Source organism: Mustela lutreola, chromosome 10 (assembly GCF_030435805.1).
Source record: "Mustela lutreola isolate mMusLut2 chromosome 10, mMusLut2.pri, whole genome shotgun sequence".
NCBI lineage: Eukaryota > Metazoa > Chordata > Mammalia > Carnivora > Mustelidae > Mustela > Mustela lutreola.
The window spans coordinates 80,146,977-80,159,852 of NC_081299.1; the positions used below are offsets into that span (position 1 = coordinate 80,146,977).

General features: G+C 40.7%; 1 long non-coding RNA gene across 5 annotated transcripts in view; it reads left to right on the top strand.

Annotated features, from left to right (window-relative positions):
• Positions 1-1,322: 1,322 nt before the first annotated feature.
• Positions 1,323-12,876, top strand: part of LOC131809314 (uncharacterized) — a 105,252-nt gene continuing 93,698 nt past the window's right edge. For all 5 annotated transcript variants that reach the window (XR_009345115.1, XR_009345112.1, XR_009345114.1 and 2 more), the window contains exon 1: positions 1,323-1,478. This is a non-coding gene — a long non-coding RNA (uncharacterized LOC131809314). The remainder of the gene's footprint in view (positions 1,479-12,876) is intronic.

The window sequence follows — 12,876 nt, forward strand, 5'->3', positions numbered from 1 at the left end:
ATCCCCAAATATCCAACATTAGAAGACTGAGGACATCAAAAAATCCCCAAACCCCAATGTATAAAGGGGTAGTGGTAAAAATAATAATAATAATAATAAAAATAAATAAATAAACCAAAAAACGCCTCACCCTTATCTGTAAAGAGTGGTTGTGGTGAAAAAGCGAGATAGACCTTGTACGAAGGGGGTGGTGGTGAAGGGACAGTTATTATGGGGAAAAGAGGAGTAGGGAGAAGGGAGCGGTGTGGAGAGTGACAGAGAAGCAGGAGTAGGGGCACTCAGAAAGAGAAAGTGTTTTTCTACCTACAGTTCTTCCCCCACCTCTCCAAATAATAAACAGCCTGGGCCTAGGTGACATAAGTGTGATAAGAAAAGGTAGATATGGAATACGAGATGTCTGTTATTTTATCTCACCTTTGCGATTTGTCAGACTGAAATTTCAGAAACCGCCACCAAACTTCCAAAAAGATCCCCAAGCGAGGAAGACGAACGTGAAGTCCCAGTGAAGAAAACCAATAGGTTAAGAAGTAAAGGAACCCCGAACTTCGCACGGAGGCGATAAGGGCACAAAAGGAAGAAGGGCTGCAGGACGCTCCTGGGTGGGGGGCGCGAGGCGGGGGTGGGGGGGAGCCTGGGACGCGATTTAAGTCTGTCCCGCGAGCCTCTCTGCGGCGGCCGCGCAGCTTCGCGTAACTCAGAACACCCATCCGGGGTCCGAAGTGTCCGCGCAGCGACTGCTTGCGCCCTTCCCGGTTCCTCCACTCCTGCCGCACCCCAGGTGCCGTTCGCCCCGTCGGACCCCTCCCGGACGACCAGGAGCACCGAGGACAAGAGTCCGACCCCCAGCGCAGCCCGCCGCCCCCCAGGCTCGGGGTCGCCGCATGGGCCACCCACACCCTAGACGGTAACCCGCCCGCCGCACCGCGGACCACTCCTGCCCCGAGCCCCAAACCGCGAGCCCCGAGCCCCAGCCGCCGCGGCCGGACCTAGCGCCGCAGCCCCACACTCACCGCGGCGCTCCATCCTGCGTCCCGGACGCGGACGCCCGCCCAACACTCACGGCCGCCGCCGCCTCCGCCGAGGGCTGGAGCTCGCCGCCCCCATCCCCCACGACCCGCGGACGCCGGGCCAAGCTGCCACCGCCGCCGCCCCAGCAGCTTCGGCCACCACCGCGCCGCCGCGCTCGCCCCGCCCCGTTCGCTCCGCCCCCCGGGCCTCGCACCTCCCGCCCGGCCGCGGCCCGCCCCCTGGGGCCCAGCCCATTGGCGCGCTCGCCCGAGCGGGGCGGGGCTCCGGCGTCAGGAGGCGGGGTTACTGGGAGGCGGCTGCCGGCTCCCGCATGCGGAGCGCGGGTTAGAGGCACCCCAGCGGGCAGGCTGTCCCCAACATTGCAGGACGTGTTAGCCACAGTGTGGGGCTGGAGGCACGACAGGCGGAGCGAACCTCAGGCACGAGTCACCTTTTGTATCGTCCAGCAGGTAGCAGATACTCTGTCCTTGTTTAAGTAGACATTTCTTTGGTGGGCACTGAATTTCTCCCAGTGGATAATCTGATATTCAACTTGCTTTATCTGCCTTCTTCCCACACCTGCCTTCTCCTTTTCAGAACAAAAATAAATGTATGCTGAACTTTAAAACTCACCTACTTTCTTCTATCTTCTACTGTTTGTCATTTTCAGAAAACTAAACTACACATAACATTATATTTTATATAAAGTACCCGGCTCAGTAAATACTAGTTGAATGTATGTGCCCTGACTATGCTCCTTGCTTCTTAACCACCAAATGCTCCTTGAGTAATATGACTCATCCACGCTGTTGGGGGAAACGAACAACCAAAATTAAAGCCTTAACTAGATGTTGGATTACACATCATATATGAAAAAAAGGGAGGGCATTTCTATTGAATAGTTACAGTATAAATTAGTAACACTTAATAGCTCTGCCAGGAATCCTCTTTCTGTCCTCTAGGCTGACACAAAGCAGGTGGTTCATGAATACTTGCTGAATAAATGGGCAAAATTGTAGGAATGGAATTTGAAAAAAAAAAGTCTCAATCTCATCCTCCCTTTAAATCTTTCTCAAATATACACCTGTCATAGTCTCCACTTTTCATCATTATTCAGGAGAAACATGATACTTGAAAGCATTCTTAGAGAAAGATGGTAATTCATTTCTGCAATAAAATAAATACAATTATTAACTGAGAAAGAATGAACATCAAAAATCTGTCATCTGGGACAGATCTCTCATGTGTGCAGTAAAGAAAAGAAGGAAAAATACCTCCACCAAAGACTATGAAAGTGTCCCAGCTCATGGTCTTAGAAACTGACTTGTTCTTACCTGTGTTTCTTGGTTCAAGTAGCTCAGAGTCACAGTTTTGGGACACAAGGAATCACAGACAAAAATTCAGAGACATATTTGGATGCTGGATTAATAATGAAACTTTCTGACAGGTGGTATAATATTGCTATTATTCTATTACTGCTAATATTCTAGTATTTACTAATCACAAATAATCACTCTGCTGATTGAAATGTTCTTCATTCTTTCCATGATAAAGAGAATACCACCTCTTCTCTTGAAGCTTTCCTGTTTCTCTTCACTGAAAATCAATCCTCCCATTTGACATTATATGGTACATAGAATTCTATTTTTGTGCCACTTGTGATTTTTATGAAGTATTTTATTTGGTTGTATACAGGTCTACAGTGTTATGTTACTTTAGTCAATGTTCAATACGGTAGGGACACCTACTAAGTATTTTCTAGAGAAATGTTGAGGGAATGACCAGTGAGGCCAGAAATAAAAATCTTTCCAGGATATCTTTTCCTTCCTTCTTTCTTTCCTTTTTTCTTTCTTTTCTCCCTCCGTCCCTCCCTTCCTTTCTTCCCTCCTTCTATTCCTACCTCCCTCCCCCTTTCTTCCCTTCCTTCCTTCCCTTCTCCCCTTTCTTTCTTTTCTTTTCTTTCTTTCTCTCTCCATAAGCTCTTCTCAATCTCTTAAAACTAGGGAAACCAAGTGCAATGGCCACTTTTTAAAAGTAAAGCCTGCCCCAGGTTCCCTGTGTCTTGAGTTGAAGAGCCTGATAATGTAGGCAGATACTCCATGTGGCAGGAGAAGATGGGACTCCAGCTCCACAGGATAGTACAGTAGACAGGTGCTCTACCTCTCAGTCATGCTTCAGTGACAGTCTCTTTAGGAGAGTGCACCATGGTCCACTGGACCTATCATATGTTTAATTATTCCTCAAATACTTATTGAGCACCCCAATATGCCAGGCATTGTTCTAAGGACAGGAGTTTTATTAGTGAACTTTAAATCTACTTCCAGACTCTCCTCAACCATGATTAAATCCCTGGGAGAAGAGAAGAAATAATGGAAGCAGGTAGGGATGGCCCAAAGTCAGGCAGGTTCCCTGTCTTTGCTGTTGTCCTTGACCTTCACTGCAGGAGCATTTAGAAAGAACCACAGAGAGCCAGAAAGGCCACAATGAGTACAAAGTCTCCAGATTCCAAAGTGTACAAAACTCACCGAGCAGGTTATTAATCTTGATTCCATGATGGTTGTAATTGAGAAACAAGGAATCAATTCAGACCACATGCTGCAAATGAATGTGAAAGAGATTGCAAACATCCAAGTATTCTGTGTTGCCATCAAGAGAGTAAACTAAGATTGACTGAAAAAAATAAAGAAAAACTCCATTGAGTATATGCATATAACATATTCATTTTATGTCTAAATTAACATATTAAATTTCATACCCCAGTTCTTTTCAGTGTATTTTAAGTTCTCTGTAAGACATTTGATGACATGAACCTCTGCACTTGAGTCATCACATACCATGACCTTACCTAATGTTCTAAGAACATGTGTAAGGAAACTCACCCAATAATTAATGGTTGACACAAAATAATACTATTGGCTTAAAAAATTGATTTATTGATGTTGTGAATAAAGAGATGATGATAACAGTAATAAAAACTAGCCTTCCATGGTCTACTCAGTGGTAGATGCCATCTTAATTATTCTTTATATTTAGTAAGTCATTTAGTTCTCACAAGCCTATGAGGTACCATTATCATCCCCAGTTTACAAATGAAACACTGAGGCACAAAACAAAAGAAGTTCAATAAAGAGTTTCTGCTGGACTTGAGTGCCTGAGTGGCTCAGTCAGGTAAGTGTCCGACTCTTGGTTTTGAATCAGGTCGTGATCTTGGGGTCCTAGGATTGAGTCCTGCCTCAAGTCAGGCTATGTGTTCAGTAGGAAATCTGCTTGAGATTCTCTCCCTCTGCACCCCCCACCCGGGCTTGTGGATGCGCTCTCTCTTTCTCTCAAATAAATGAATGAATGAATGAATACATAAATAAATAAATAAATAAAGTCCTTTTTTTTTTTTTTTTCTGTACTTAAAGTTTTTGCTGGACTTAAAGTCAATGTTAAGGTGACGGTAAGTTACTCTTTCCTTGGATTTCCTTGGGAATCATTCCTTTTATTCTTACTCAACCACTGTGGTCTTCTTGCTGTTTCCAGATACCCCAAGGTCCCTCTTGCATAGAGCTTTCGCCTTTGCTGTTCCCTCTACCTGGACTGTATCCACATGACTTCCTCTTTGTTCCCTCCAGTCTCCTGTTGTTCCCTATCATTGACGTATTCTCTGGCCAGTCCAAAGAAAACAGTATTTCCCTTCTTTGATACTCCTCTATCTTTCTTACTTTGTTTTAAATATTACTATGTCACTTATCCCTCTACTGATTTGGTATAGTTATTAGTATGTATTTTTATTTTCCCTTACGAATGTCGGAAGTTAAGCTCCCTGGTGGCAGTGACTGCCTGTTTTGTTCACCATTGTATCCCCAGACCCTGGAAAAGTATTTGAAATTAATTAACAATGAACAAGTTTAAAGAAAGTAACATATACCTAAATACTAAATTAATCTTTTGAAAAGATTAGTTTGTTAATATTTTGAAAATTTTCATCAGATAAGAGAACCATATTGCTTTGTTTGTCAAAGATTTTACATTAGTTGTTCAGAACCAACATATTAACACATGACAAATTTAATTACTTCACCCAATCTCTATCTGAAAGAGCCACAAATAACTCTAGAATCTAAAATTATTTCCTTCCTTCTCTAAGTGGAGGGGCAAATATTTTATACTATTGTTTTTCTTTCATTTATTCTGCCAAATCCTGATTTAAGAAAGCAAATACAGTTACTCCTCACCTGTGAATTCTATTCCATGGTCAACATGGATGCTTTGGAGTACATCCTGGCATTTAATCTCACCAAAACATTTTGAGATAGGAAGATGAGATCTATTTTCACCAAGAGCATATCATAAATTTTTGGAATCCGAGTGATATTAGAGCTCATCTTCTCCATTCTCCTTTATTTTGTAAGGTAAGCCCAGCCCAGCTTTCCCAAATATCATATGGTTAATCGTTGCCTTAATTCAGTTGGAACCAAGACGAGAGCTCTTTCTACACTAACTGATAGATTAAGCCCTTAGACAGTCTGTAAGTCTATGAAATGAGATTAGAGCACGCACCCAACTCATTTTTACTTTCACGTGTAAATATTTAAGCTATACTGACATGTTTAAATAAGAAATTTGTTCTACAGATTTACTCCTATTATTTTGGAAGTCTGACTTATTAAGTTACTAAAATTAATGTCCTAAAAAAAATGAATAACTTAGCATGTACCCAATGAGGTGTTTGGTTTGTCCTTGAAGCAGAAAGTTGTCCTAAGACATTCTGGAACACACACACCCACACACACAGACACAGACACACACACACACACACACACACAAGACTGCCATGCTCCTAAGGAGAGGGCTGGCTGGCTTTAGGAAGGAGTAAAGCCCAATGGAAACATTGCTAATCTCTTTCTTTATCTACTTACTGAACAAATATTGCTGAACCCTGAGAAACAATGCTACCACTAGGGACTTTAATGAGTGTTTATCTTTCTAACTGCATATTTATATAGGGGTAGCTGCCTATGGCATGCTTGCCAGAGGATTGGGAAGTGGCTGCTTGTAAAAGTTGAAAAATATTTAGTTTTACAAACCTGTTTCAGCAAAGTCTCATTTTAAGTTTATTCAAGAGGAGGTTGCATTCTATAGCATCAGAAGAACTGTTATTATCTCATCATTTAGGTACCTGGACTTAATCTATTTTTTTTTTTTTTCCTGAAACACCTGTGTAGCTAGCTCAGTTGGCTAAGCATCTGCCTTTGGCTCAAGTCATGGGCCCAGGGTCCTGGGATCAAGCCCCGCATCAGGCTCCCTGCTTAGTGAGAAATCTGCTTCTCCCCCTGCCTGCTCTTCCCCCTGCTTGTGCTCTCTCTCTCTGACAAATAAAAATCTTTTTAAAAAATTTAAAAAACAAACTATTTTATTCTGAAATTATCTTAGTAGCTGGGGCTTAAATTAGAAGGAAGAAAATACAAGGGAAAAAACTAGTCCTGTGAGTTAATAATCCTATTAACTCTTATTGGTGTCTGGAAATGTCTATAAAGCCTTTTGTTTCAAAAACCTTGGAAAATATTAATTGATTATCACTGATGGACTGGTGTTTTTTGTCAATGATAGATTTGACATTGTTATTATGCTTGATGACATATTCATTTTAGGATGCTCGTCAGTGTAATTAAATTTTGTCTGGGAGCTACATGGTCCTGGAGTATCTGAGGTCACAAACATAGCCATATATGTCACTAGCCAGAAAGCTGATGAAATCCCTGTTATGTAACATCACTGAAACCATCAGCTTAGTATATTCAGGGTGGAGAACAAATGGAGTGGCAAACAAGCATCAAGACTGTAAGTTGGCTTACTTAGGAGTTAGCCTGAGTCGCGCTACAAGGTTTGAAACATGCATCTCTTGTGTGAATAGATGAAGACAAATATGCTTAGTTGGAAGAACAATATCAAGCCCACTTCTAATGACTTCCTTCTGGGTAATGACTAAGAATCAAGGGGGGGGGGAGGAATTCCATTCTGGAAGAATGACTAAAAGATAAAACAAGCTTATCAAGAAACCAGAATCTAAGGAAATGAGTAGACCAGTAGACAAGAAGTCTTGATATAGACCTTGGAATTACTTAGATACTAAAATAAGTAGAAGCATAGAATGTGGGTCAAGGAAGAGTGGCTTCTAGAAAGACTTTTTGAAGATGTTTCATGAAGAACTGGTATTTTAATCTACACAAGCTTTTTTTGAACACCATGTCAGTGAAATGGAGCTGCCAATGTCAGTAGTGATGTTATATTCATGAAATAGTGTTTGAAGTGCTATGAAACTGAAGGGTCTAGGTGGTTTTGGTAGTGGGGGTGGGACAAGACTAGAGGGAGAAGGAAAAGATAAAGGACATAGCACAGGGAAAATTTCTTGAGAACAAAGTTCACTGATTTATCTTATAAGGTATTATGGACAGAATTGCATTCCCTCAAAATTCATATGTTGAGGTTCTAACCCCTCATACCTCAAAAGGTGACTATATTTGGAGATAAGGTCTTTAAAAATGTACTAAGTTAAAAATGAGGCCATTAGTGTGGGCCCTAATACAATATGACTGATACTCCTAGAAGAAGAGAAGATTAGAGGATGTCTGGGTGGCTCAGTTGGTTAAGTGGCCAACTCTTGATTTCAGCTCAGGTCATGATCTCAGGGTCCTGGGCTCAAGCCCTGCATCAGGCTCCAACTCAGAGGGGAGTCTGCCTCAGGATTCTTTCTCTCCCTCTCCCCCTCACCCCATTCTCACATGCTCACTCTCTCTCTCTCTCAAATAAGTAAGTCTTAAAAAAAAAAAAAAAAAAAGGAAGAGAAGATCAGGACATAGAAACACACAGACCATGTAAATACACCCAGTGAGACCATGTGAAGACACAGGGAGAAGACAGCTATCTACAAGCTGAAAGAAGCCTCAGAAGAAACCAGCTACACTTGGTCTACACCAAGACCTCAATCTTAAACTTTTAACTTCCAGAATTGTGAAAAAATAAATTTCTGTTAAACCACCCAGTCTGTGGCACTTAGTTATGGCATCTGCAGCAAACCAACACACAATACTATGTAAGTTCTAGGAATCAAATAATAATACCATTAATAGGTTCTAGTTCGACCCAAGACCATTTCCTCCCCCTGACCCATAAAAATATGAAGTCCAAGTTTGGCTGAATGTTGCCATTATCTAACTCTTTAAGAAGGTATTTCTCCTTCATAATATTCGCAATGAGTCAATATCACTCCTACTCTGGGGTGTAGGCCAGGATGTGGCCTCATCTCCATTGTAATATTGTCATTAAAATCAGAAGGCAGGATGTTTACAAGCCTGCTGTTCAGTGAGTATTTTCAGTAGGAGGAGACTGGTTTCTGCTTAGAGTGGAAGAGATGATCTGGTCTTTTCATTTGTATCTAACAAGAGGAAGATTTAGAGGGGCAATTGCAATGATACCACTGCTGCCACTGTAATTAGTATTGGTAGCTAGTTAATTATTTCTTCATTCATAATAAGAGCTTAAAAGATGTTCATTCACTTTTCTATTTATTCTTTCACAGCATTTCACAGCGTACGAAGCTGTATCACATAGGTTACCTCAATTTATCTTCAAAACAAGTCTGTGAAATATAAATTATTTTTATCATTCTTATTCAGATTTCTGATAAGAAAGCTGTATCTCAGTGAGGGTAAGCTATTTTACCCAAAGTTGCACAATCAGTTAATAGCAGAGATTGAACTCAAAACAAGGTTGCCTATCTCTTCAAGCAGGATGCTTTCCAACTCACCCACCAGCTCTAAATAATTCTATCCCATACCGTAAGTTTCAAATAATCTACTTTGATCAAGGAATGACATTTTTTCTATATTTCTGTATTATGTTTATTTCTATACATCAAATATTCTAGGTAATAGAGAACTTTGACATTTATTATATGTATTATGCTTATTTTACAAATGCTACATGAATAAACATTTTGCACATATAAATGAGCAGAAGAGAAACCATCTCAATAAATTATTTCTCCCACCACTGGCCTTGATTCAGAATTTCTAAAGAGTGAGTACTTACAAATTAAAAAAAAAAAAGAATTATTAGAAGATACTTCCTCTTACATACAGAATTCAAACTACCAATACCCAGGGATAGATTAGTATCCAGTACTAATCTTTAGATACACTACAGTGTATTTATTTTATAATATATATAATTCATTTTACTTGGGGTGTAGAAAGGTGACAGCATTATTTTATAAGAATATGTCTTTTGATTCTTTTTTTTTTTTTAAAGATTTTATTTATTTTTTCGACAGAGAGAGATCACAAGTAGGCAGAGAGGAAGGCAGAGAGAGAGGAGGAAGCAGGCTCCCTGCTGAGCAGAGACCGATGCGGGACTCGATCCCAGGACCCTGAGATCATGACCTGAGCCGAAGGCAGCGGCTTAACCCACTGAGCCACCCAGGCGCCCTGTCTTTTGATTCTTTATGCTAAACTTACAAGCAAACTTTTGGAACATAATCCAGTCATTGGATGGGGACTTCTTAAAAATTCAGAATTTTCAAAGAATTAGTTTGTGTTCCTCTTAAACCAATCCTTTTATGATTCAGAGGGCACTTCAAGAATCTTATAATGTAAAAAAAAAAAAAAAAAAAGAATTTTACAATGTCTGTAAATTATTGTGACATATATGACATAACCCAATGATATATGACCTATAGATGCAGAGAAGGACTAATTAACAAGACATTGGATGTTGACAAAGTATTAATGACATTACATAGGTGTTACTATGCTGTTGGAAATTCTATAAGAATCCCTGATAGCTCGTGAATGAAGTCCAGCATATGCATTGATTGATGACTCATTCCATACTCCTTCCTTCTTAGAGAAGGAAGATGATAGAAGCCCAGATCAGGGATGTTTGATTGTGGTGACAAAGGGCCTATTACTGGGTATGATATACAAAGGTATTAAAATGGAGGTTGAAAATTCAAAACCTTAGAGGTGGGGGCTAACTGAGAGAGCCAGAAGGCAGGCATTCATTCCTACTTAGCTCCAGAACACTGGGGTAATGGGTAAGGGGACCAACCATTATCCCTATTTGCCTCAAGCAGTTTCACTTAAAGCCTGTTGTTCAGGCACAAGTATTATCAGAACCTCCTCTCACTCTCAAAAGTGCTCCAGTTTGTAAAATATGGTATATAGACGCTCTATTCGTGGGAAGATTAAGGCATAATATTGCCTGGTATTCTGATTTTTCAACTCAGAAATTTGGATTTTTAAAGAACATCTTTGGATTTTTAACACAACAAATTCTAAATTTTTAAAAATATTGTCAAGATCAATGAAAACTCATGAGGCACAGAATCCGGCATGGAATCCACCAGTTTGTAACTTCTAGGTTAATATGTCTGGCTGATATGAGACTGCTCTTTGGTTTGCCCTGTGGAGAATTTGTCCTTCATGTGGCTCGTGAGAAAAGGTCTTTGGATACTTCCTACGTGGGAGGGCATTCTTGCTCTTGGAAGTTCCAGTAGAAATCGGTGTGGGCTTTATGAGTTAAAAGGCCTAATATGAACAATTTGGGCCAGTTGTTGTAGCTTTTAGTAATGATTATAGCTAGCACTTCACATGTACTAAATGTATTACATAGATGATCTCATTTACTGTTCACCATAGTTCTGGGAAGATATTAATTATCTCCGTTGTCCTAATGAGGAAACTGAGACTTAAAAGATAACCTACCCTGAAAAATGTCCTCCAACAAGTAGGTGGCAAAATCAGAATCTGAACTCATGTCAAAGTTGACTCCAAAGCCCATATCTTTATCCTCAGTGTCTGTGGCTTCCTGAGGGAGAGAGATCAACTTTTTTCCCCTTGGGACACTTTTTCATTTGAATGAATCCTTTTTGATCTCTTGTCACTATGGAAAGCTATAATCTTGACTTTGGAATCTTTAAGAAGACATTTTGTTGCTTTTATTCGGGGCTTTAGACCAGAGGCCCAGTGGTTCAATGTTTCAAATCTTAGAATGGGGTAGGGGGGTTCCTTGGAAGTTTAGAGCCAAAATTTCAGTTAGTTATAAGCAGTGTCCATTTGCCAGATGTCCCTTCTGCTCAGATTGCTTGAGAATCTATGGTGATGATAGGCAGTTGGTTAAAGATTCAAGGTTTCATGATCTTAGTCATCTCTGCATCGTGTATCCATTTTAGAAATATAAATAAGAAATAGACCTCACCCAATGGAGACTAAGAAAAGCATAGGATTTTCTTTCCATTATTTACTTGACCAAAAATTGGGGAATATTTAACATATGTTATACTGGGTTGGATTGTGTGGCCCCAAAACTCATGTCTGCCTGGAACTTCAGAATATGACTTTCATTGGAAAAGGGGTCTTTGCAGATGTAATTTGTTAAAATGAGGTCACACTGGATTAGGGTGAGCCCTAATCTGATGACTAGAATTTGTATAAGAAGAGAGAAGATGGCCATATAAAGAGATGAGTAGATTAGAGAAATGCAACTGTAAACCAAGGAGCACCAAGGACTGCTGGCAACCATCAGGAGCTAAGAAGAAGCAAGAGTATTCTTTTCTAAAGCCTTCAGAGGAAGCATGGTCCTACCAATGTCTTGATTTGGGACTTCAAGCCTCTAGGACTGTAAGAGAATAAATTTCTATTATTGTTGTTGTTGTTGTTTTAAGATTTCATTTACTTATTTTAGAGAGAGAGAGCACAAGCGGGAGCAGAGGGAGAGAGAGAAGCAGACTCCCTCCTAGCAGGGATCTCGATGCATGGCTCAATCCCAGGACCCTGGGATCATGATCTGAGCCAAAGGCAGATGCTCAAGTGGCTGAGCCACCCAGCTGCCCCACAATTCTATTGTTTTTAACCATCCAAATTTGTGGTAATTTGTTACAGCAGCCACAGGAAACCAGTTCTCATGTTAAAGAAAAAAATTTAAATACTGTGATGCCCATTCAGAATAAAATGGAGGAATTTGTATTGACTATTTAAATTCAGGATCCCAAACTCAAAAGTTCAGAAAGTATTTCCTAACACCCTGTTAGATAAAGAATATACTCTTCAAGGAGGCAAAATTTCCTCCCTAGATATGGGGAAAGCATCTGTGGAATTTCAACAGAAGACCAGAGGCATCCAGTGTGTTCGTTCAAAATGGCTCAGTTCTAAACTAATCTTGACCAAGACTGGTTGAGATACAAAGCTCATTAACCAATCTACTGTTCCAAGTCTGAAATCCAATATGGCTGGGATGAGCCATAGACATTGAAGTGTGCATTATGTGATAGTCTTTTCCCATTTTCTGCCATGTGTGCCCTGTCTGGCATCTGACTCAATTTCTCTTATGGGACTATGATTCCCAGAACTTCGCCAGCTTTCATTTCTCTAAGGACAGATCCCTGTCTTACTCTAAGCTTTGGCTAGGGTCTGTCTCAAATTGGATGGACTCCATGTGATAAGGGAGGAATCTCTTATACTTTCAATTCTTAGAATGCCCGTTGTCCATTCTGAGAAAAACTAGCCACAGTTTCCACCTCCTGCACCCAGCTGATTCTACCACATTTGCCTGTCTCATCCAAGAGCAACCCATTTTGGGCCTATCAATGTTCTATGAAGTAATCAGGCAGGAGAGCCCTACCCAATGAGGAAAAAGGTAAGCAACAGCACAAATAAGACCTTCTATGTTAGAGAGTCTAAGTCTCTGGAGAGCCCCTGCTGTTGGTAGCAGGGACAGAAGTTGGAAAGACACAGGAAGTAGAAACGATGAAGGCAACAGATGGCATTAATGAGCAGAAGCCATGAAACAAAAAGAACACATGAAGTTGGCAGTAAACTGCAGGAA